Below are 23,167 nucleotides of genomic sequence, written 5' to 3'. Positions count from 1 at the left end.
GTGCTAATGAAGCAGAAATTACACACCCCACCTTTAAAGACTTTCAGATTCTTGCTTTTTTTAACCACTGTGTTCGCATATTGTAAACAACTGGTTAAACAACCTTAAATCCAGCTTGCGAAATATTCTTGTGTACTTACAGCTAGAACACACTGCCGGTGTGGCTTTTAATCTCGATGTAAAAGAGTTAGTGTGATTAGCGAGTCTTTGAGACAGCTGGGAGTGAGTAAGCAGGACTTGAGTCCCTGGCAGGACACATCTTCACTTTAATAGTGTCATCAGATGGGATTAGACAGAAGAGGTCTTAAAACACTAGAGGATTCCAGCAGATTCACGACCTACTGACTTACTGACTGGAGCGCAAAATCAGATCCTCTTGACCTGCATTTAAACTTGGACGACAAAACCGTGTTCAAAGACACATGTTCTAGTGTGTGCTAAAAAACTATGGTGGACAAACCTGCTTGGCAAACCAATAATTTCACCATTACCTCAATTTCGCTTTGCACATTGAGGCCATTAACCAAAATCTCAGTGATATCAAATTGTGTAAATGTCCCTATTGTTGAACTCTACCACAACAGTAGCTTCCAGTCACCTTCATCCACCTATTCCCACCACTGCACTATACCATAAATTTGACCTTCAATACGAACACCGGATGTAGCGAGCGGATGGACTATCACATTAAAACGGAATCTAAAAATCAATATGTTCATGGGACTTATTCATTATTGATCCTCTAAGCATTCTGTGTGCTCATTTATGTAGCAAGCTTATCTATAGACATCTAACGTGAGTGAATAGCTTAAATGGAAGCTCCATATCTGGAAGTAAATGAATACAAAGACTATTGGGGGCAGAGGGTTGACAGGGTGCAGCGGGTCAGAGAATACTGCTCTGTTTTAACAGTAAAGATGGCACTATTTGACAGGCTCCAGGCCACACTATAGAGCTGGTAGTTCCTGCGGTGCCAGGAGGCTCCTTTCACATGACGGAGTCTTTTCAAAAAGACACAAGGCATAGCCTTTCCGATAGAGGAAGATGTATTTGTAGCGTTACTGTCACACATTAAGCCGTGCAGAACGGAAGCATTTACATTTTTTATACAGAAGACACTTTTATCCACAAGGACGCAGAATTTTAATCCATCTACAAATCCAAAAAAAATAAATAAATCTAGTGCAAAAGTTGACATAAACCTTGTAGAATTTGCAAATTCTTAACTATTTTACCAAAATAAGGGAAATCGTACAAAATGCATGTTGTTTTTATTTAGTACTGACCTGAATAAGATGTTTACAACAAGAAGTTTACATACAGTCCACAAGAGAAAATAATAGTTAAATTTATAAAAATTACCCTGTTTAAAATTTTACATACACTTGATTCTTAATGCTGTGTTCTTACCTAAATGACCACTGTTCTTCTTTGTTTATTCAGCATTTTTGTGCATTTGAACCCTTTCCAACAATGACTGTATGATTTTGAGATCCATCTTTTCACACTGAGGGACTCAATGCAACTAATACAAAAGGTTTAAACGCTCACTGATGCTCCAGAAGGAAACACGATACAATAAGAGCCGGGGGTGTAAACTTTTGAACAGAATGAATATAAGTAGATTTTTCTTATTTTCCCTAAATATCATATTTTTTCATTTAGTGGCGACAGAAGATACTTACATGTTCCAGAAGACATGAACAACAATCACTAAATAAAAAACACAGCTGTGGATCATTCAAGTAACAACACATTGTTAAGAATTAAGTGTATGTAAACTTTTGAACTGGGTCATTTTTATAAATTCAACTATTATTTTCTCTTGTGGACTATATAAACATCTTTTATGTGAAATATCTTATTCAGTTCAGTATTAAATAAAAAAATAACATGCATTTAGTATGATCCCTCTTCTTTTGGTAAAATAATTACCATTTTGCAGATTCTAGAAGCTGTATGTAAACTTTTGCCCTCAACTGTAGATGAATACACAAGTTATCAACTTAAATAATAAATAAAATAAATTAGTAGCCAAAAACTCACCAAGAAATGAATATAGTGAAAATCCAATGCCTTGGGGAAACAGCTTGAAATTCAATACCTTCAAAAGTTTGTGATATTCCTCTGTAGAATGAATATAGCTAGAGGAATAGAACTAACCGGTATTCCAGGTTTGAACTTTTGTTTCTTGTCTGAAAAGAAAAAAAAAACTAAATAAAACATCCCTCTGGATTTCACTCTGTCACGCTCGAGTCCTCATGTGCGTCTGTCTAAGAGTTGTGTGATAAAGATAATCACAAGCTACCAGGAAATTAACTCTACATATTATGCGTAAGTGATGACATATTTGTTTCACAACATTTACAATACTGGATTAGCTAGAACTCTGTCATGTCTCTGCATTTTTAGCCTATGCTGTTAATGCTGGACCATTTTCCGAAGGCTGGAGGCCAGGGCTGGGCAAAACCTCAAGAGGATCTCTACCGGCCTCGATCATCTTTCCTTTTCTTCTATGAATCACTTGCAAGCAATAAAACATTAATGGGTGAGTAAGCTGATTCTGGTTAAACAGCACCTCAAAAGTCTATTTTGGAGTCTTTATTATAATACTGTCAGTGGAGAGATAAGATAACTGTCAGTCAAAAAATTCCCCACCACTGCTACTGTACTTCTGGACCTTCCTCATAAGCCTCCAGAGAGACAACATCCAACATTCCTTAAGAGATGTTTGGACTGACTAACACTGAATCATGATGATTGACTAAATCAGTGGCTCAAACTGAGTTTTCAGAGTAAATAAATAAATAAATACATAACATCTGCATTTATTGAGAGCTAATGGCTTTACCTACAGTGCAATCACTTCTTAACACAACTGAAGTACTTTTGTTCAGTAGAACCGGGCTAATCCTCTGTGCTCTTGCAAGGATCTAAGCAGATTAGCATCAGTTTGCATCTGGCGCTAAATTTAAAGGGATAGTTCACCCAAAAATGAAATTTCTGTCATTAATTACTCATCCATCTTTGATGAAATCCGAGAGCTTTCTTATGCACGGTCAAAAGCTCTCGGATTTCATCAAAAATATCTTAATTTGTGTTCTGAAGATGAATGAAGGTCTTATGGGTTTGGAAATACATGCATGTGAGTAATTAATGACAGAATTTTTATTTTTGGGTGAACTGTCCTCAAAAGCCATACGGATTTGAAACAACATGAGTAAATTACATTTTTTGGTGAATTGTCTATTTCTGAATCTATTCTGAACACTGAGGGTGGATGCATCCGCCATATCATCTAGAATGCTTGTAGCCTTGCTCTATATACCACAGCACAGTGGAGTCGGTTTTAGCGACAAGCAAAAACAGAGGCAAACAAGCACCCATGCCAACAGGATTCTTGGCAGTGCACAAGCACAATGCAAGCCCCTAATCCACTGATATTCTGTATAGTAAACATAGCAATAAAGCACTGTGGCGTACCCACAACAGGGCCCCAAACTCATTTGTCTCTAAAGCAGTACATTTATTGAGGCTAAGCTTCTGAGAGACTACTGTTAATGTTGGTAGGACTTATATTCTCACATACTTCTGAGTCACTGGCTTGGTATGATGCCCAGAGGAGAGAAGTCTACAGAATGTGACTAAGACTAGAAATCAAAGCTACGCTCTGAGACGAGACTCCAACAAAACATGGCGAAGTCAGACACCAGAGGCCACTGTCTCTTTTGCTGGGTGTATCAAATGCAAGAGAGGCACTCTTATCTGAAAATGCAGAGGACACAGCTTCTTGAGAGTTTGATCAAATGATGAGGAGAACGTGTACTTAATCAGGAAGAAGGACGAAGGAGTTTTCGATCGCACACAATGTCAAATTTATTTTTAACCATCGTGTGCTGAACCACAGGCATTCATTTAGAGGCCTGTACATCTGTACAAGAGAAGGGCATCAAGACCAGCAGAAAATCACAATCACATGCCTTCTAATAATGTAATTCATATACTTTCAGCAATTACAAAAACAAATTAGATGGCAGCGGGTGATATACTGGTAGACTCGATTAACCAGCAAAAATGTGTTAATCGACAAAGATTTTCGACTATCGTCATCCAAGATTTTTGTGTCTTTTTTTCTTCAGTCGTAAAGAAATTATGTTTAGGGAAAACATTCACATAAATCAGGAATTTTCTCCAAATAGTGGACTTTAACGGTGCCGGCGAGTTTGAACTTACAAAATGCAGTTTCAAAGCAGCTTCAAAAGACTCTAAAAACCATCTTATCTAGAGAAACAAGGGGTTTCAGAAAGGCGCATACATATGATAACAGTGCTTATATTTGACAGCTGCTTTATAGGCCTTGAACAGTTAAATACACACACTTGTATGTGTCAAAGTGCCAGTCTTTGCAAGTATCTTCATAAACACAGTAATTTAGGTGATAAGTGAAAGCAAACAGCTGAGAAAGAAAGCGCATGTAACAGTATATTGGATGCGGGCAGCTCTTAAAGTGACAGCAGTCTGATATTCCTCCTTTCTGTCTTGTTAATCAAACAACAAAAGAGAGAAAATCTCTCATTGCTTTTGACTAAAATCACTTTCATAGCTTAATAAGAAGAAATATATAATTACACAGTGAAGATTTGATTGCTTTAAACATATGTACCATTTCTTATTTATTTGTTCTACTGTAGTTTTTTTGTCCTATTGCTTGTAATTCTTACTTAATCTCTGACTGTTTTCTTGTCTTCACTCTTCAGTGAGCTTGAGTTGTTTTTTGTTTTAATTTAGGATAGTATTAGTTTTTTTGTGATATTGACACTGGTGACAATAATTATGAAATATCTATAGTATTTGAAATTAAATATCTATAGTAAATTTGGATTTACCGTGAAATAAAATTATCATTATATAAGATTGTATAGTCATATCGCCCAGTTCCAATTCTTATTTGGGAACTTTAGTATTTATTTAACTTAGTCCTTTGTGTCGGTGAAAAAAAAAAAAAAAAATCATGTTTCTTCCACTGGCTTCACCGATAAAACATGAATGGATGAATGGCTGCCATGGATCCGCTTGTCATTTTGCATTAGTAGGAGGGGTGACCTCGTACAGTTGCGAATGATATCTCAAATAATGCAAATTAGGATTTACAAGAGTGTCGAAAAAAAGGGGAAAGTGGATGTTGGGGGAGGCCCTGGATGGCTCTGAGGGGTGGAATAAAGCCAGTGTGAAGGCAATCAAACAGAAGTAGGGCTCTATGGGATCCCAAAATGTGCTGGAAGCTCCGCCTCCATCCCCCACACTCGAGGACTTATTAAGAAGCAGCCAATCGGCATCTGCAGAGACGCTCTCTGATTATTCACACCCTGCACAATGGGCACAGAGCCCTCAGACACCTTCATAACCCAATTATTGATCTTTTCGCATGATTTACGAGCTGATAAAATGATCAATCAGATAGAGGAAACACACAGTATGCAAACGCACTGAATAGAGTTATAATGAATGAAATCACTCTGTGGCAAAGCAAACAAACATATAGGCCCTGCATCAAGTCCCTAAGGGCATTATTTTTTCTCTTTGATGTAAATTATTCCAGGGATAAAGAGCCTCTGAAGTATGGCGAGACTGCTTCTATTCCTGAATGTGGCATTAAATATATAAAATCTTTAATAATGCAGGTTTATGCAGCTGGGGTAAAGATTTCCATAGCAATTTTCTACGTGCTTCAAAGATTATTCGTCCACTCTGTCTGTCTGTCGCATCAGTGACAGCAGAGGCGCCCCCAAAATGTTTATGGACTCTCTAGTCCTCCATTTTGCACAAAACATAAAAGCCAAGCTATGTTTCTCAGCAAAGTTACCATGCAGGCATCTGCAGACTCATGCACTATTGTTGTCCTTTGCGGCAGTGCACCTATCTAGAAGTACGCTGTCTACATTTTCACGGCCTTGACTGCAGCATGAGCTGCCTAAACACACTTAAAAGAGAGCTAAGCAAAAGCTCGGGCTTCTTCGAGGACTATTTGGATTCGCAGACTAACTGTGAATGAACTCCAATCTAATTCTCAATTACTTACAGTCAGCTTTGAGTTAAATAAGGTAAATCACTCACACCCAAACAATGAGTCCTTCAGGCATCACACTGAAGCATGTAAGCCATGTTGTCCCTGATTCAATGCAAACAGACTTGTGTTTATTAACATATTAGCATGCAACCGCTTGTCTTACCTAGATGGCGATGCAGTAGACTTTTTAATAGTCCATTTAAAAACGGCATCAGCTGTTTTCCTGGACAGGGAAAACTTGTATGGGTCGTTTCATCATGCTACGCCGGCTTAAGCAAATCGTTCTGACTGATTAGCATACGGAATCATAAATGACCAACCTGCAACATCCTAGACATTAATGCAGGAAGGTAATGTATACAAATATATTGTATAAACCACTGTGAAGCTGCTTACTGAGCCAAATCTGATATCCACAAAACACACTCCTGACAAAGTGCCTGCAAACACAAGTGACTGAAATACAGCAAGAAACATGCAGACAGGATTCAACCGTAGCTAAAAACCAGCGCTGCGAACAACTATGCATAAAATTACCTTTAATTCCAGTCAGAGCATCCCAGACGTTTCAGTGCAGCCCATGCAAGGCAAATGTGAGACACGAGAGCAGGATCGGCAAACGCCACAAAGAAACCCGTTGCTGATTTTTAAGTATAATCCTCCTCACGTTATACTTGAAGTACAGTGCCTGTCCTTAGGTAAGTGCAAGGAAACTGTCTCTGTCGTCTGCAGTGGCCTCCATGTCCTCCCATTGTTCAAGGGAGTGTGAGGCAGGCATCCTACCCCAATAGACCCAGCCTACTACAACAGCTGTGGGCCAGCCCCCCACCTCTCCTCTGAGTGTCTCTCCCTCCTCCAACGGCTGCAGCTAAACATTAACCCTGCAACTGCTGGAGAGGCCATAAAAAGAGGGGGTTATATTTCAGAAAGGCACCCCGAACAAAGATGAGGACAAGGACGGATATCCGAATGAGCGCAGGGAAGAAAATGGAGTTGCCCAGGCAACTCAGCCCCTTGTCAAGAAGCAGGAGCTTCTTTTCTAAGAGGATTGAGACTGCTTTATCAGACTTGCACTGATTGGATTGCAACTGCATATACTGTGGAAGTCAGCGTGAAGCTGCATGACCAAAAACTGACCTGGATAAATAACACACTGGTGCCAAAGATGCAACTGTCTGGGAAAAGAAGAGACATCCCAGAGACACACTTGGAAAAAAAAAATTCAAGCTAATACAGAAATATTTTAAATAACATTACAAAACACATTAATAATCTGAAATTATACAAATAAAAAAGTGAATTATTAATAAATATAGTGCTGGGAGGTTTGACCAAATAAAAAAGATCTGTATTATGGTTCATGACTGACTATATGAATAAGAATGCAGTTGCAGAACCACTGCCTTTTAATCACAATCCAAACAAACACACATGTAAAGCAGTTTTTGATGCAAATTAGATTGTATAAATTCTCAATTTAAAGCCAAAACAGAATGGTCTGACCTTACCTTTGTTAAATTATGTTACTTATAACATAACTGCATGAAACACAAATAGCAGACAGACTGAATGAGACGCAAACTTACTCTCTGACAGCAGGTGGCGCTTACAGCGACAATATACAGTTTCGTTGGTTACTGCTGTAAACAAAGCAGCGCTGTGCTTTTAAAAACTACATGAATATGCATTATATGAAGGTAAGATAAAAAGAAAATGTATCTAAATGTTTAATCAGTTCTTCTCAGAGATAGTTTCATATAAACCCACACCCCCAATTCAGGATTTAGGATTTTCTTCCACTATTTTGAGCATCGTGAACAGTAAGCTTTGATCTGACTGCTGCAGTATAGTGTTTTCACGACCTGTCATCAATTGGCCAAAATGGCGCCAGTGAATGTAAACAATGCTATTAAACCAAACCAAACGAAACTTGCATATTTTGCTGATTATTGATGTTGAAAACGGTCAATAATTGTCATGTTTTGGGCTGTACTTATCAGTCAGATAGGGAAAACATTTGCAGTATTATAGACTGCCAAAAGTTATAACAAATCAAGAAGAAAAGAGTGTAAAAAGACTGTCTGAGGAACAAAAGGTGTTTGTGGTTGGCCGTGAACTAGGAATTCCAGGACAAGAATAGTGACAACATTCATGATTGTTCTTATGATTTTCAGTCAGGTTGGTGAAATATTAGGTTAATATCTTAATTAATACTGCTCGTACAGATCTTTACCAGCTATTTAATTTAGTTTGTCAAAATATTGTGCCCTTTCCTGCTTACTAAGTCCTCTAGATGATTTAGCAGCTTCCACATGTTTTTTCAATGGTTTAAACAGCATAAATTAGCAGAACAGCATATTCAGTAGTACATTAACCGTGAAATCTTGCTGATGTTTACATCCCAGTATTTCCAATATGGCCGCACATCCAGGTAACTGACCAAACCGTGACGTAAGTGCAAACCCTCCATTTTCTCCTCTTTGCATTTGTCTTCAGCCTCTCTGGCTTCTGTTGACAGACATTTATAGTTGGTTTATTTGCCCAGGTAAAGACTTAGTTGTGTGTTATTAATAGTTCTAAAAAGTTTTCCAACCATTAGTCAGAAGTGTATCCAGTTAACAGTGAGCCCTTCTCAATTCACGACACTTTGTACATTGCTTAGCCTCTTTTGTACCATATCCCTTTTTTTATTATTATTCATACTGTGTGTGTAATTGAAACCAGTTTATGTTTGAACCATATATCACCCTGTACTAAGTAAATACTATAATAATATATAAATTATACTAAAGTAACAATGGATTTTTTTACATTCTGACTGGAAAACAAGTCCAAAAAAGGCTAAATTTAAAAATAAATAAATAGATAATCACCCTTTTAAAGCACCACTGTTCTGCTTTCATCTCACAAACTCCTTTGGCCATGAGCATGGACAGACACATCTAGCGGGATGTTGTTTTTGAGAACTTAAATCACTCGCACATGCACAACAGTCCAGGACTGCATTACCAAAACATTAGCGAACTGTAATATTGACGAAAATTACATCATGCGGACAATCTGTGAGCTGGGGCTAGGGAAGTATGCTCAAGGTAACTTACTACTTAGAAAATGTTGAAAATATGTAAGTTATGTACATAACCTGTGATGGACAAAGTGCAATTACAAAAGTTAAGTCAGACTAAAGCAATCTTTTTAAACTGTCATGTAAATGCTTTAGTATGACTGATATTGTACCATGTTTTGTGACTAAGCATCCTAGATAATATGGATGTAGCTCGATTACACATTGTGTCATGTATACTTTGACAGCCAGACTCAACTTCACTCTAGCTCTGGTACTATACTGGTAACATCAGAGGAGATTTTGACACTTTCGTAACCCTATATATATATATATAAAAAGTACAACCCCTTTGCTCAAAGGACAACTAAACTCTTGGAGGCACTAAAAGCTTATCTAAATATCTCAGAGTTATGGCTACAGGGCCACTCTACAAGGCCAAAAGGCTTAAAAAGCTTGTTCCTGACTGTGAATGAACCTCAGATCATGCCCCTGCCAGACACTAATTCATATGTGCATGCCTGTAGGAGGAATTCCACCTCAGCTAGTGTTAGTGTCTTCACATGAGACGACCAAATTGGATGAAATGACCCAAATGCAAGGGGGTCACATGTTGTCTTGGAGTCAACAGTCAAGGGGTGAGAGCTTTCTGGACAAAGGGCCATTGTGATCCTTTAAACTCCACTTTCACGTCTCTAAACGCCCATGAGGGATAGACTTACGGCATTACATACAATGATCCGGATCCATAATGAGGCGTATTGTGACACGACGGTCTTAAATGTCAGGAATTCAGAGTTGAGGCTTATTGGGAGGTCGTCTTGGCTTTCCAATGTGTTACCAATTCACTAGTCAGCAATGACATGCAAAGTGGAGCACACTTGAAAGTGTCTGTAAGCCCCAGGTGCCAAGTGACATTAACATGCTTGTAACAGTTCTGCTGAACTACATCTCCTTAAACACAGCTGGACATTTGGCCTAATTAGAAAATCTCAAAGGAAGCAATGGAGGCAATTACATTTCAAGACTGTTGATTGAGCCTGACTGAGCAATATCTGGAGCTCACAAATGTTACATAACTACAATAACATCGTGATTTGATAACGCTGATTAGAAAATCTTGGATTCTGTGTGGGAGACCATGAAAGGCTTGAGAGAGGGATGTGACTGAGATTTCTTGGTAACCAAATTATATTCCACAGATGCAGAAAAGAAGCGATGAGAAAATATTTGAAAAAGATGCATAATATATTAGACTACAGCAGTTATTTATTTTTTAATAATTATCTATTATCTAATTATTAATATATTATTCACATTATTAAATTGTATAATTGTGTATTAATAGTATAATAATGTGTAATATTATTGTTGTTTAAATGCCCATACATTAAAAACAATAAAGTATTTTATTGTATTCAAACTGGATTCTTCCTTTAGCAGATATCAGAATACATATATTAAACAAATAAAAAATATATTGTAAATAAGTAAATAAATATTTAATAAAGTGAATAAAATAAAAAGTACACTTAATTTTTAAAAATTAAATAACATGAATAATAATTAATAATAAATCTAAAATATGTTATTGTATTTAAACTGAAATTTCCTTTTAGCAGATATCAAAATAAATATAAGTCCATAAATATATGCACATTTTTAATAATGTAAATAAAACTATTTTTAATCAGTTAATAAAATAGTTAATAATTCACTTTTATCGATTTAATTCAGCATTGCAAAATTGTTTTGAAATGTACTATTGATTTTAACTATTGATTTTTTTACAGTGATTTTCTTTTAGATACCATATAATAATAATAATAATCATAATAATAATATTTTTCATTTAGCAGATAGCAAAACAAATATAATACAAAAATAAATATTGTAAACACGTGTTAATAAATATTCAAAAAATAAAAAGATCCACTTTACTTTTTAAAATCAATTAATAAAAATCATTAATAATTGAGTCAATATCAAAAAAAATTAATTTAGACATCACAACTGTTTTGAAATGTACTATTGATTTAATGATTGATTTTATTGTGTTTTTCTTTTAGATGGTAATATCATATAATAATTAAAAATAATAATAATAATAATAATAATAATAATAATAATGATAATTATTATTATTATTATTAATTAAAACAGATTTTTTTTCCCTTTAGCAGATATCAGAATAAATATATTAAATAAATAAATAATAAATAAATATTGTAAGTATATGTAAATAAATATTTACTAATGTAAATGAAACAAAAAATATTTATAAATCATTAATAATTCACTTTGTCAATGTCAAACCAATTTAATTTAGACATCACAACTGTTTTGAAATGTACTATTGATTTAATGATTGATTTTATTGTGTTTTTCTTTTAGATGGTAATACCATATAATAAAAAAAAATAATAATAATAATAATAATAAATTATTATTATTATTATTATTATTAATTAAAACAGATTTTTTTTCCTTTTAGCAGATATCAAAATAAATATTAAATAAATAAATAAATAAATAAATAATAAATAAATATTGTAAGTATATGTAAATAAATATTTACTAATGTAAATGAAACAAAAAAAATATTTATAAATCATTAATAATTCACTTTGTCAATGTCAAACCAATTTAATTTAGGCATCACAACATTGTTTTAAATGTACAATTGATTATAATGATTGATTAATTGTGTTTTTCTTTTAGACAGCAATACATTATAACAACAACAAAAATTATTATTAATAATAATCCAAAATATTTTATTGTATTCAAGGTGATTTTTTTTCCTTAGCAAATATCAGAATAAATATATATACATTGATAAAAAAATATATATAATTGTGGTTTATGTTTTATTTACATTATTTACATAAATATTTTATATTTATTTATATATGAATCAAATCAAATTCATTTAAATCATTTATTAATTGATTAAATTAAACCAATCAATAAAACCATTAATAATTCACGTTGCCAATGCCAAATCAATTTAATTTAGACATCACAACATTGTTTTGAAATGTACTATTGATTTTTAATGATTGCTTGTGTTAATGATTGTGTTTTTCTTTTAGATAGTAATACCATATAATAAAAAAAATAATGAAAGACACATGAAAAAAATCATATTGAAAAAAATAAATCAGCTTATTGGTATCGGCCTGATTTTTAATACTGGCGCATTCCTAATGAAAAAATTCTCAAGGCAGACATTTGCTAGCGTTTGGTCCACTTCCATTTGCCAGCAGTTGGTCAATGACAAAGCATTTGGGTGACTCAGGATTAAAGGAATAAATCAGGCTCATGGCAAAAAAAGCCCCCATTGAGAGTGAGACAGCTTAATGGGCGGTAATGTGCTGAACTCCATGTGAGGTGGAGGGGCTGATCCACCTTTTAGAAATGTGACACTAGTCTGAGGGGGAGAAGGAGGGGCCGGACACCACTGTGCTAAACTGACCGGTCCTTCTGCCCCGCAGGGAACACGTCTACACGTCTTCTGTACTACAGCAACAATCACATAGTGGTAAACACAGAAAATGGAGTACCATGACTTTTCACAATAAACAATGACTTATCTAGCACTAGAAGGAAATCGCATCAATTCAAGGATAAGTGTGAACACTAAATTCCAAATACACCATGCGAGTATGAACTGTACAAACATCTCGAGACAAAACAACCCGCCTGACAAAGCAAATTTGACTTAGAGGTCACAAACACACGAGTAAACGCTGTATCTACGGGACAAGGACATCTGGTAAAGCCAAAGCAGAATAATCTTGTAGTCATGGTTACCACCTTGACTAAATGTCACTCTGGCTACTGTATTGAGGAAAAAAAGGGAGGGTCAGGATCAGGTTCCATGGATAAACAAAGGGGAGAAAAAGCCACACGTTTAACAAACCTGGAAAAATGTTCTTCCATTGTAAAATAAACAGCTCGGCATAATAAAACAGTGGGCTATACGCTTGGTTTACAGACTGGCATGCGAGTTGCGCTGGCCGAGCCGGTGTCCCCGTGCCGGCACTGCAGTAAAGTGCAGCGAAGCCTGGCTTTCAGCAGACTGCAGAGCCAGTGAACATGGACACAGCCACTAAACATCTGGACACCAGGCGTCGTGGCTCAAAGCGAATGCCCTCCGGCACCTTCCAGCTGGGACGCGCAGCCATTTCAGCTCCCTACCTTCCCTCTTTTGTTCTGCCGCATTTGGCCGCAGACCACTTAGAAACGCAAGAATCTATATCTAAGCGTATTAATGTGTTCTGCGTGTACTACAGTCCCGCCGTTAATCCTCTGCCCTATATACATAAGTAAATTCTGTCTGATGACAAGAAAGGTTGTGATGCCTAAATAAAAACTTTATGATTTTACTGATCGATTTTTTAAATAGTGTAGTTTTTTTAGTCCTCCGTGATACAAAAAGGTTGTAATGCCTAATTTAAAGCATATTGATTTGACATTGACAAAAACTTTTATTAAAAGTGTCAATTACCCAATGATTTACATACCCTCAAGCCATTTTAGGTGTATATGACTCATCTTTCAGATGAATACAATCGGAGTTATATTAAAAAATGTCCTGGCTCTTCCAAGCTTTATGGGTGTTGAGATTTTGAAGCCTAAAAAACTGCATTCATCCATCATAAAAAGTGCTCCACATGGCTCTGAGTGGTTAATAAAGGCCTTCTGAGGTGAATCAATGCATTTGTGACAAATGTCCATATTTAAAACTTTATAAACCATAATCTCTAGCTTCCGTTTACTGTCGTACGCACGTTCACGAGAGAGTGTAAACTCTGGTGAGAATATGCTAGCCTCGCGACAACCAAGTTTTGTCTCCTCTTGGCTTGAATCGAAATCCTCCAACATTTTTCTTTACAAAACCTTGATTGTACTTCTTTCGCTCTTTCCTCTCGGCTTCTGCGTTTGTCACCGCATTTGCCAACATCCTACACTATCCGCTGGAACGCCACTCTTTTGTGACAGTACGACAGTTAGCAGAAGCTAGAGATTACGGTTTATAAAGTTTTAAATATGGATGCTTTTGCTACACAAATGTATCGACTCACTTTAAAAGGCCTTTATTACCCCTTTTGGAGCCATGTGGAGTACTTTTTATGATTTATGAACAGATTTTTGGACTTCAAAATCTTAACACCCATTCAATGATAATATAAACTAGTTAAACTAACTAGCTGTTCATGTGTACCTTGTTTGTTCTGAACAGTTAAACTGCCCACTGTTCTTTAGAAAAATCCTTCAGGTCCCACAAATTCTTTATGTATTTGAACTCTTTCCAACAATGACTGTATGATTTTGAGGTCCATATTTTCACACGGAGGACAACTCAGGGACTCATGCAACTACTACAAAAGGATTAAACACTCACTGATGCTTCAGTAAGAAACACAATGCATTAAGAGCCAGGGTTTTGAGCAGAATGACGATGTGTACATTTTTCTTATTTTGCCTAATTATCTTCTTTTTTTCATTTAGTACTGCCCTGCAGAAGCTACAGAAAATGCTTTCCCAGAGAACAAAATAATTTAAATTTAGAGTGATCTTTAAATTCAAAAAGTTTTCACTGCCCAGCTCTTAATGCATCGTGTTTCCTTCTGGAGCATCAGTGAGCATCTGAACCTTCTGTAATAGTTGCATGAGAGTCCCTGAGTTGTCCTCAGTGTGAAAAGATGGATCTCAAAAACATACAGACATTGTTGGAAAGGGTTCAAAAAAATGACACAAAAATGCTGAAAAACCAAAGAATTTGTGGAACCTAAAGGATTTTTTCTGTAGAACAGCGGGTGGTTTAACTGTTCAGGACAAACAAGGGATTTTTTTCGTGACAAAAAAAATCACAGCTGTGGATCATTCAGGTAACAACATCAAGTGTACGATAACTTTTGAATGGGTCATTTTTATAAATTATTATTTTCTCTTGTGGATTATATGTAAACATATTTTATGTGAAATATCTTATTCAGGTCAGTAATAAAAAAACATGCATTTTGTATGATCTCTCATATTTTGGTCAAATAAATAACATTTTGCAGATTCTGCAAAGTGTATGTAAACTTTTGACCAACTGTAAATACGTAAATTTGAAAGGGAAAAAAAAGTGTGTTGCCTAAACTAAAGCATCACATGGATAACCTCTTTTGTTCTGACACATTGTCAACTTAGAAATGCTAGAATCCATATCCAAGTCGAATTATGTGTTTAACATGTACTTCCATCCTGCCATTAATCCTCTAAACTACATAAATATTCGAATTCTGTCGACCAAAAAAGGTTGCGAAGATAACCGACTGCTCTTATGAGCCAGATTGATAATGTGGGTGTTTTAAAAGAAGTGACCCTGCCGAAGGGCAGGATGCATATTTAACATAAACATAACATACATCAGCTTTGGTAAGCCTCTCGAGGGAATAGTTGGCGTAATTAACGGGCTAAAGGTCACTGGCTCCTAAACCGCCGACGCTTTCATTTGGAGAGAAAAAAGAAGGGAAATGAAAGCACGTGAGGCCATTTTTCCTGGCTTTCAAACAGGGTGGTGTGGCTTTTCAAAGGGGGTCCATGACTGTAGCCCCTTTGTGCCAGAGAAAAGGGACCCCTGCCATATCAAATGTATGGTGCTGTACAACTGGCCCACTCTACACCATTGACGATGAGGTTTGTTTGACTCTCACTGCTGCCCAACCAAATCGTGGACATTTATCCCCTCTCTCCCCAAACAGGATGTGCCATTGACCTGGTTTGCTTGAATTGATTAAGGCCACATTCCAAAGCATATTTCCGCTGAGTAAAACTATGAATCGAATGTTTGTTGCAGCCGAAGACTGCCGCACTGTGAGAAACCAAAGCAAATGTTTGCTTCGCTTTTTTTTTCTCTGCAGTGTGAATGTGAAGCAAAATAAATCCATATATTTTTGCAATGGTGCGTTACTTTCACTAGGTCAACGCTGATAGGTTCTCTAAGCGCCACTGTTCAGCGCTAAAGATACTGTTACTGGCTAAGTATACAGGAAGGTAAGAGGAATGTAATCTTGACAAACCCACTGTAATAATATATACATTAACATATACGGGTCAATGACATAGAATATCCACGATAAAGAAAGGAAAAACATTCAAAATGAATAGTTTAAAACATTTGTGACCCTGAACCATAAAAGCAATTATAAGTAGCACAGTATATTTGTAGCAATAGCCAACAATACATTGTGTGGGTCAAAACTATCATTTTTCTTTAATGCCAAAAATCATTAGGATATTAAAGATCATGTTCCATGAAAATATTCTGTAAATTTCCTATCGTAAATATATCAAAACTTCATTTTTGATTGCCAAGAACTTACTTTGGACATCTTTAAAGGTGATTTTCTCAATAGTTAGATTTTTTGCACCCAAATAGTTGTATCTCAGCCAAATATTGTCCTATCCTTACAAACCATACATCAATGGAAAGCTCATTTATTCAGATAAATCCCAATTTATTGATCTTTGACTGGTTTTGTGGGCCAGGGTCACATTTGCCATGTTTAAATTTAATATCCAATACTCCAAAAAACATTTATACCATTTTCTGGTATAAAAATAATGAGTTAATGACCAATGTTGTTAATAAAAACTGTTAAAAGTGTTGTTTGTTAATTGAAATACCGCTAAAATGAATATAAAATATAAAAAATAACATTAAAAATGAAAAAACAGAAATGTTGGCAATTAATTCAAATAAAATAAATTGAAGTATTAAAATTACTAAAACTAAAATTGAAAAATAAAGCAAAATATAAAAAACGACTAAAATTCCAAAAGCACATAAAATAAAATACAAAAAAAAAAATGTCATTTGGTGTAACCAGGAAGTATAAAATAATATTACTATACATCTTAATATTTCTCAAAATCCATCTTAATAATCCTCAAATGTTTTTTTTTTTCTTATCATTTTAAAAGGGTAAAACTTTGGTTTTTAATTATTAATTATAAATATCATTATGCTTTTGGTGATTCACACCACATGACTTTTTGGGGGTCGACCGATTAGTGACACAGATATTAAGCATTTTTATGGTTTTCAGTATCAGTCCTTTTTAAAATCAATTTGCAGATAAAATTATTTAAAAGCATTTAAAGAAAGTTTTTATCAGAGCCTTTGTTATTCTTAATTTTGACATTCATTTTAGTTTTTACACCAGATCTACTACTACTCGGTATTGGCACTGGCCCTAAAAAAAAACATGTATCAATCAATTCCTACACTTTACAATCTAAACTAACCTTGCTTCTCATAAAAAGTCAAATTATCTGATATTTTAGGAGATTTTTATTAAATAAACAGAAAATGTGCATCATGTCAGACACCCATATACATGAATGTGTAGAATGCAGGTAAGATTTGCAAGAAACCCTCACTATGGGCCTCACAACAAAACAAAGTCTGGAAGGAGAGAATGCTGGAAGAGTAATTGCACTCATCCAAATTTCTGCAGTGTTTGTGAAAACAGTAGTAATGTCTTGGGGAGATGGCAGCCCACTCCCCTGCTGTGTATACGGCATATCTTTCCAGCATCCCGGAGTAATTGATGAGTTTTCTACATTTATATGATCCCCCAATCCATTACCATGGTAACTGTTTGCTGGGGAGCAGGGTGAGGGGAAATGCGCCAGCAGGGAAAACTGATAACAGACATTGCCGTCCTAACCCAGCATTGGTAAAGCGAGAGCCTGCGTGTCTGGAGGGAGTTTAAACATGCTTTGTGCCAACGCTGGCCCATCACTAGACTTTTTAGCCTTTTATGTTGACAAGAAAGATGCTGCTGTAATGACGGCTTCCATTTTCTCACACTAATGCACGACTACTGGGCCCCAATCAGGATGCCCGGTTATACGGAGGCTCTCAGAGCCAAACAGCCACTGCCAAAGGTCCAATTTCATGCCTCAGCCCTAATTGTCCAAAGAGCCATGTTTAGATGACCAAGCACAGCACGAACGAAACTGTGCAAGCTCAAAACGCTACAGTTTCACATTTGCATTTAAGGAACTGTTCACTTCCCTACTTTCTGGGGTGCTTCCTTAAGACACAAAAGGCAAAAACTATTTTGAGATTTTGGGGTATTTGGCTTTTTATAACGTGAGGATTCAGACAAGTGAAAAGTAAACATCCCAAAAAACAAACACTTTTAAGTGGTAATCTTATTGCACCTTGTCTATTTGCATATGTAGTTTTCAATTTAAAAGACAATTTCTCAAGATTTTTGTTCCCAGAGTTTCTTCTCTGCTGAAAAACAACAACAACAGAAACCAGCCTATGCTGGTTGGCTGGTTTTGGAAGGGTTTTGACCACTTCTTTAGCTGGTCAGGTTGAGAAACCAGATGACTAACCAGACTAACTAAAACCAGCTGAACACCAGTTTGGTCAGGCTGGGATACCAGCTTCACCAAACCAGCATAAGCTGGTTTCAGCTGTCTTTTTCAGCTGTTCTCCTGCACGACTGCAAGACAAAAAAAACAACTCCAAATCACCAAATTACTTGTATCTATTTTCTAAAGGTTTTAGGAGTTTGCTAATAAATTGCCTGATTCATAAACATTTTATTCCCAAAATCAATAGCACATAGCACTGTAATTGTTATAATGGCCAAGGATCAGCAATCTCCACCTAAAACTGATCAGACAGACCAAACCGTAAGTCGTAAAAACTTTAGTAAGAACTCTCACAATGTCTACAACGTCACCAAAGCTCGTCCTAATCAGCCTTGCTACAGCAATCAAAAATCGCTCCTAAAACATTAGTCGCAGGCCCAAGTATCTTATATTGTCTAAATCCTTGGTTCACGACGGGAAACAAACATGCATGCTTTGGATTTCATCGTCACTGCAGCAAAATTTTCAGGTAATTCTGTATTTAAAAAAAAAAAAAACCTACTTGAAAACTAGTCCTAGGTTTTTTACTCAACCAGAACTAAACCAGTGCAGAAAGATTCTCTGAAGAGAGAATATCAAGAGATGCTAAAATGCCTATAACTCTTGAGCAGAAAGAGATATTTTCGCCAAACTCCGAACGTGTATGTAAAAGCGCACAAAAAAACTGTGGAGTTTGGCCACTTGGAGGTGTTATGACATGGATAAAACCAAAACGGCTATAAGTACACACTAGTAGGTACAACTTACTTGAAAATTAGCATGCTGTGTCTTTGTTCAAAGTATGAGAACATTCGTGCATCTAAAAAACAAATATTGGCCAATAAATTGAGCACCTTTGACAAGGTTAACAGAGACTGAAATTGGCCACTAGGCAGTGCTAATGAGTTTTACACCTCTGTAATCATGACGCGTCATCAATCGGCCGTATTGGCAGCACTGGACATAAACAATGCCACTGAACCGAACAAAACTTGCATATTTTGCTGATTATTGCTGCTGAAAATGGTCAATTATTGTCATGTTTTGGGCTGTACCAAACGGTCAGACTTGGAAAAACATTTGGAGTACTACAGACGGCCAAAAGTTATAACAAATCAAGAAGAAGAGTGCAAAAACTCTTTTTGGTTGGCCAAACCGAACCAGCACTTCCAGGGCAAGAATCTTGACAACATTCATGTTTGTTCATACCATTTTAGGTCAGGAAAGTGAAATATAAATACTGCCTGTCAAATCTTTACCACCTATTAACTTTAGTTTGTCAAAATATTGCACCCTTTCCTGCTTACTAAGCCCATCTCTATGTGATTCAGCAGCGTCCACACTTTTTTTTGTGTGATTTAAACAGCATAAATTAGCAGAACAACGTATTCAGTAGTACATTAATCGTGCGATCCACGCTGTTGTTTACATCCGAGTTTCGCCAGTATGGCCACACATCCAGGTAACTGGCCAAATCTTGACATAAGTGCAAACTCTCTCATTCATATCATATGATAGATCTCAGTCTGGACAACTTTGCCTCAGGAATCACTACTGTCAATCAAAGAGTTATTATTTTTTAAAGATTATTTGAAAACTACTCTAAAGTTTCTCGCTCAGCCTCAACAAAACCACAACAGTACAATTCTCTAGACTTTCTAGGTTAATAATTATCAAAAAATGTTATATTTTATGACTATTTTATTGACCTTTGATTAGTGATAACAGGGATTGCGAACTTAATGAAACTAGGTAAGCCCATGCAGCATATTTTTTTTTTCCTGGCTGTTGACAGTATTTTCAAGTTATGGAGTAATAAAAAATACCCTCTGGAAAAATTTTTGACTTCAAAATTTGACTGTCTGCAAAATTTAGAAACTGGCTTTGTCTGATGTTCTGGAAATGAATGCAAAATTACTTCACATTTAATTAGATAATTAATGCCTCACTGGCATATTTAAATGCAATACAAATAACGTTTGCAATACTTAATGCAATCTAACGACTAGGGAGGTATGGTAACTATTAATTAACATCTTAACCGTATTCCTTTGGGACGTCTTGCCTTAAAAGCTGCACCAACTAACAAATCAAAAGACATAAACCTTTCAACAACAAACATTAAAGCCAGGGGGCAAAACCTGCAAGATATCACTTCTAAATTTTCCCACAGCACCCTGTGTGATTTCATTCCTTTATCAGATGTTTCACAGGGGTTTTGTTTGTATGCGGCTCATGTGGTTCTGCTTTGTGATAGCAGCTGATCGGCGTCTCTGCCGCGCACTAGGATCAGGTGGCCAAGCACAATCTCCCCCAACCATTCTGGGCTCCGGTCCATGGAATAACATCATGAGCCACAACCTGGAAAAACAACGAAGGGCACTGTTCGCAAGCTACAACATTACAGAGTAACAACTTCAGGCCATGTGGGAGTTGTAACGTGTTGAAATGTAATGCAGCGCTATGACTGATAGCATCTTATTTAAATATGTACATATGAGAACAATAGTTGCGTGACTATTTTGACACAGAAAGGAATGCAAACTACACTGCTTTAGCATGAACCAGTGGCTTTCTGCAGAATTTGCTATATTTATATTTACCAGTATGGAGTCATTTCTATGGAAGCAAATAATGAATGAAAAGTTCCAAGTAAGCGAAAGGCATTTGCTATTTATTTAGGTCACTCCCTTTTTTCTATCATTTTAAGCAGAATAAAAATACTTTGAATCTGAAATGGTTTTGGTGACAGACATGAGAATGTAATTGCACTGCAGAGTGAAGACGTCCAACGAGAAAATCCTCTTCACACGAACCACCTAAGGCAAAACAAGCATGTGTGTGTGTGTGTGTTCTATATGCAAGAATATATTATAAACATGCAAAAACTGTTTAGACAAACAGCTATGTTTTCGCACAACACTTGAGTGGATCCACGAAGGAAAACTTTCTGAAATTCCTCACTAAGTGTCTTGGAATCTTTAATAATGTGATCTTGCCTATGTCATCTGACTCCCATTAAGGACAATGCATGGCTGCCGGGCATGCGAAAACATCAAAAGCCACCCGAAGATAATGTTGTGATCATGGGAGTAGTTCGCGAAATTACCACACGACCATGACTATCAGCAAACTGGAAGCAAGGCCCCCTGCTGCCTCTAATGTCCTCTGTGGCCATTTGGTTTACTGAGCAATTTGGAGTTTATCTCGCCTTCGATTGCTGTCAGCTATTTTGGGGACATTATTTACTTCATCGGGCTGCGCAACTCCGCGTCTGTCTGGGCATCGAAATTCCAAGAGCACTATGTAAGAATAAATGGGTGGATTCTTCAATTAGAGACACTTTGGACTACATGAAGTCTTGGGAAATGAAATATGTGAAGCTTTTAGCACTAATGAACATCTGATCATGGTCAGTAAGCTTTTAAATAGATTTTGGTATAATCTAATGGTAATAGTGCGATTCTAATGAGATTTTTAACTTTTTGTAGAAAAAAAAACTGTAATGGATAAACCTTGGACTTATATCAATTTAACTAGCAGTCAATTAACTTCTAGTTACAAATTCGACTGCTTGACGACATAAAATTCTAAAAACTGACTGGTTTTGTTATGACATGCTTACACATTCCTGTTCAAAAGTTAACATTTTTTATGTTTTTTTAAAGAAATGCTAAATAAAGTTTCATTGACTTCAAAATACAGAAAAAACTGTAATATTATTGCAATTTAAAATAACCATTTTCTATTTTAAAATACTTTAAAATATAATTTATTTCTGTGATGCAAAGCTGAATTTTCATCAGCCATTACTGCAGTCTTTAGTGTCACACAATCCTTCAGAAATCATTCTAATATGCGGATTTATTATTATTTTTTGGAACCTGTGATACTTTTTCAGGATTCCTTGATGAATAAATTGTTAAAAAAGAACAGCATTCATTCAAAATAGAAATCTTTCCTAACAATACAAGTCTTTACTATTACTTTTTATCAATTTAACACATCCTTGCTGAATAAAAGTATTCATTTCTTTCAAAAAAATAAAAAATAAAAAGTACTTTGAACAGTAGTGTATTGTTCGAAAGTTTTCTATTTTAAATCAACGCTGTTCTTTTTATTGTTTTATTTACAAAAGAATCATGAAAAAGTGTATATAATATTAAGCAGCACAATGGTTTCCAACATTGATAATAAATCAGCATATTAAAATTCTTCCTGAAGGATCATTTGACACTGAAGACTGTAGTAATGATGCTGAAAATTCAGCTTTGCATCAAAAGAATAAATTGTATTTTAAAGTATATTAAAATACAACACCACTATTTTAAATCGCAATAATATTTCAAAATATTACAGTTTCTTTCTGGATTTTTAACCAAATAAACAGCCTAGATGAGCATAAAAGACTTAAAAAAACATAAAAAAAAAATCTTGCTGATCCCAAACTTTTGAACGACAGTGTATATATATATACACACACAGTTAAAGTCTGAGTAAAGGACAAGCTTAAAAACACATAAATTAGGAAAAGTAATTAAAGAGCAATAAAAAAAATTGACCTTTTAAAACAGCAAAGCTTTGCTTTTTTAATCTAAACAACATGA

At 35.7% G+C, this 23,167-nt stretch overlaps 1 protein-coding gene across 1 annotated transcript in view; it reads right to left on the bottom strand.

Annotated features, from left to right (window-relative positions):
* The window catches only part of nckap5l (NCK-associated protein 5-like), a 41,162-nt gene that overhangs the window by 17,034 nt on the left and 961 nt on the right, over positions 1-23,167 (bottom strand).

This window comes from Garra rufa, chromosome 18, assembly GCF_049309525.1.
Source record: "Garra rufa chromosome 18, GarRuf1.0, whole genome shotgun sequence".
NCBI lineage: Eukaryota > Metazoa > Chordata > Actinopteri > Cypriniformes > Cyprinidae > Garra > Garra rufa.
Note: the sequence above shows the minus strand (reverse complement) of the source record. Positions and strands in the feature narration are given on the sequence as shown.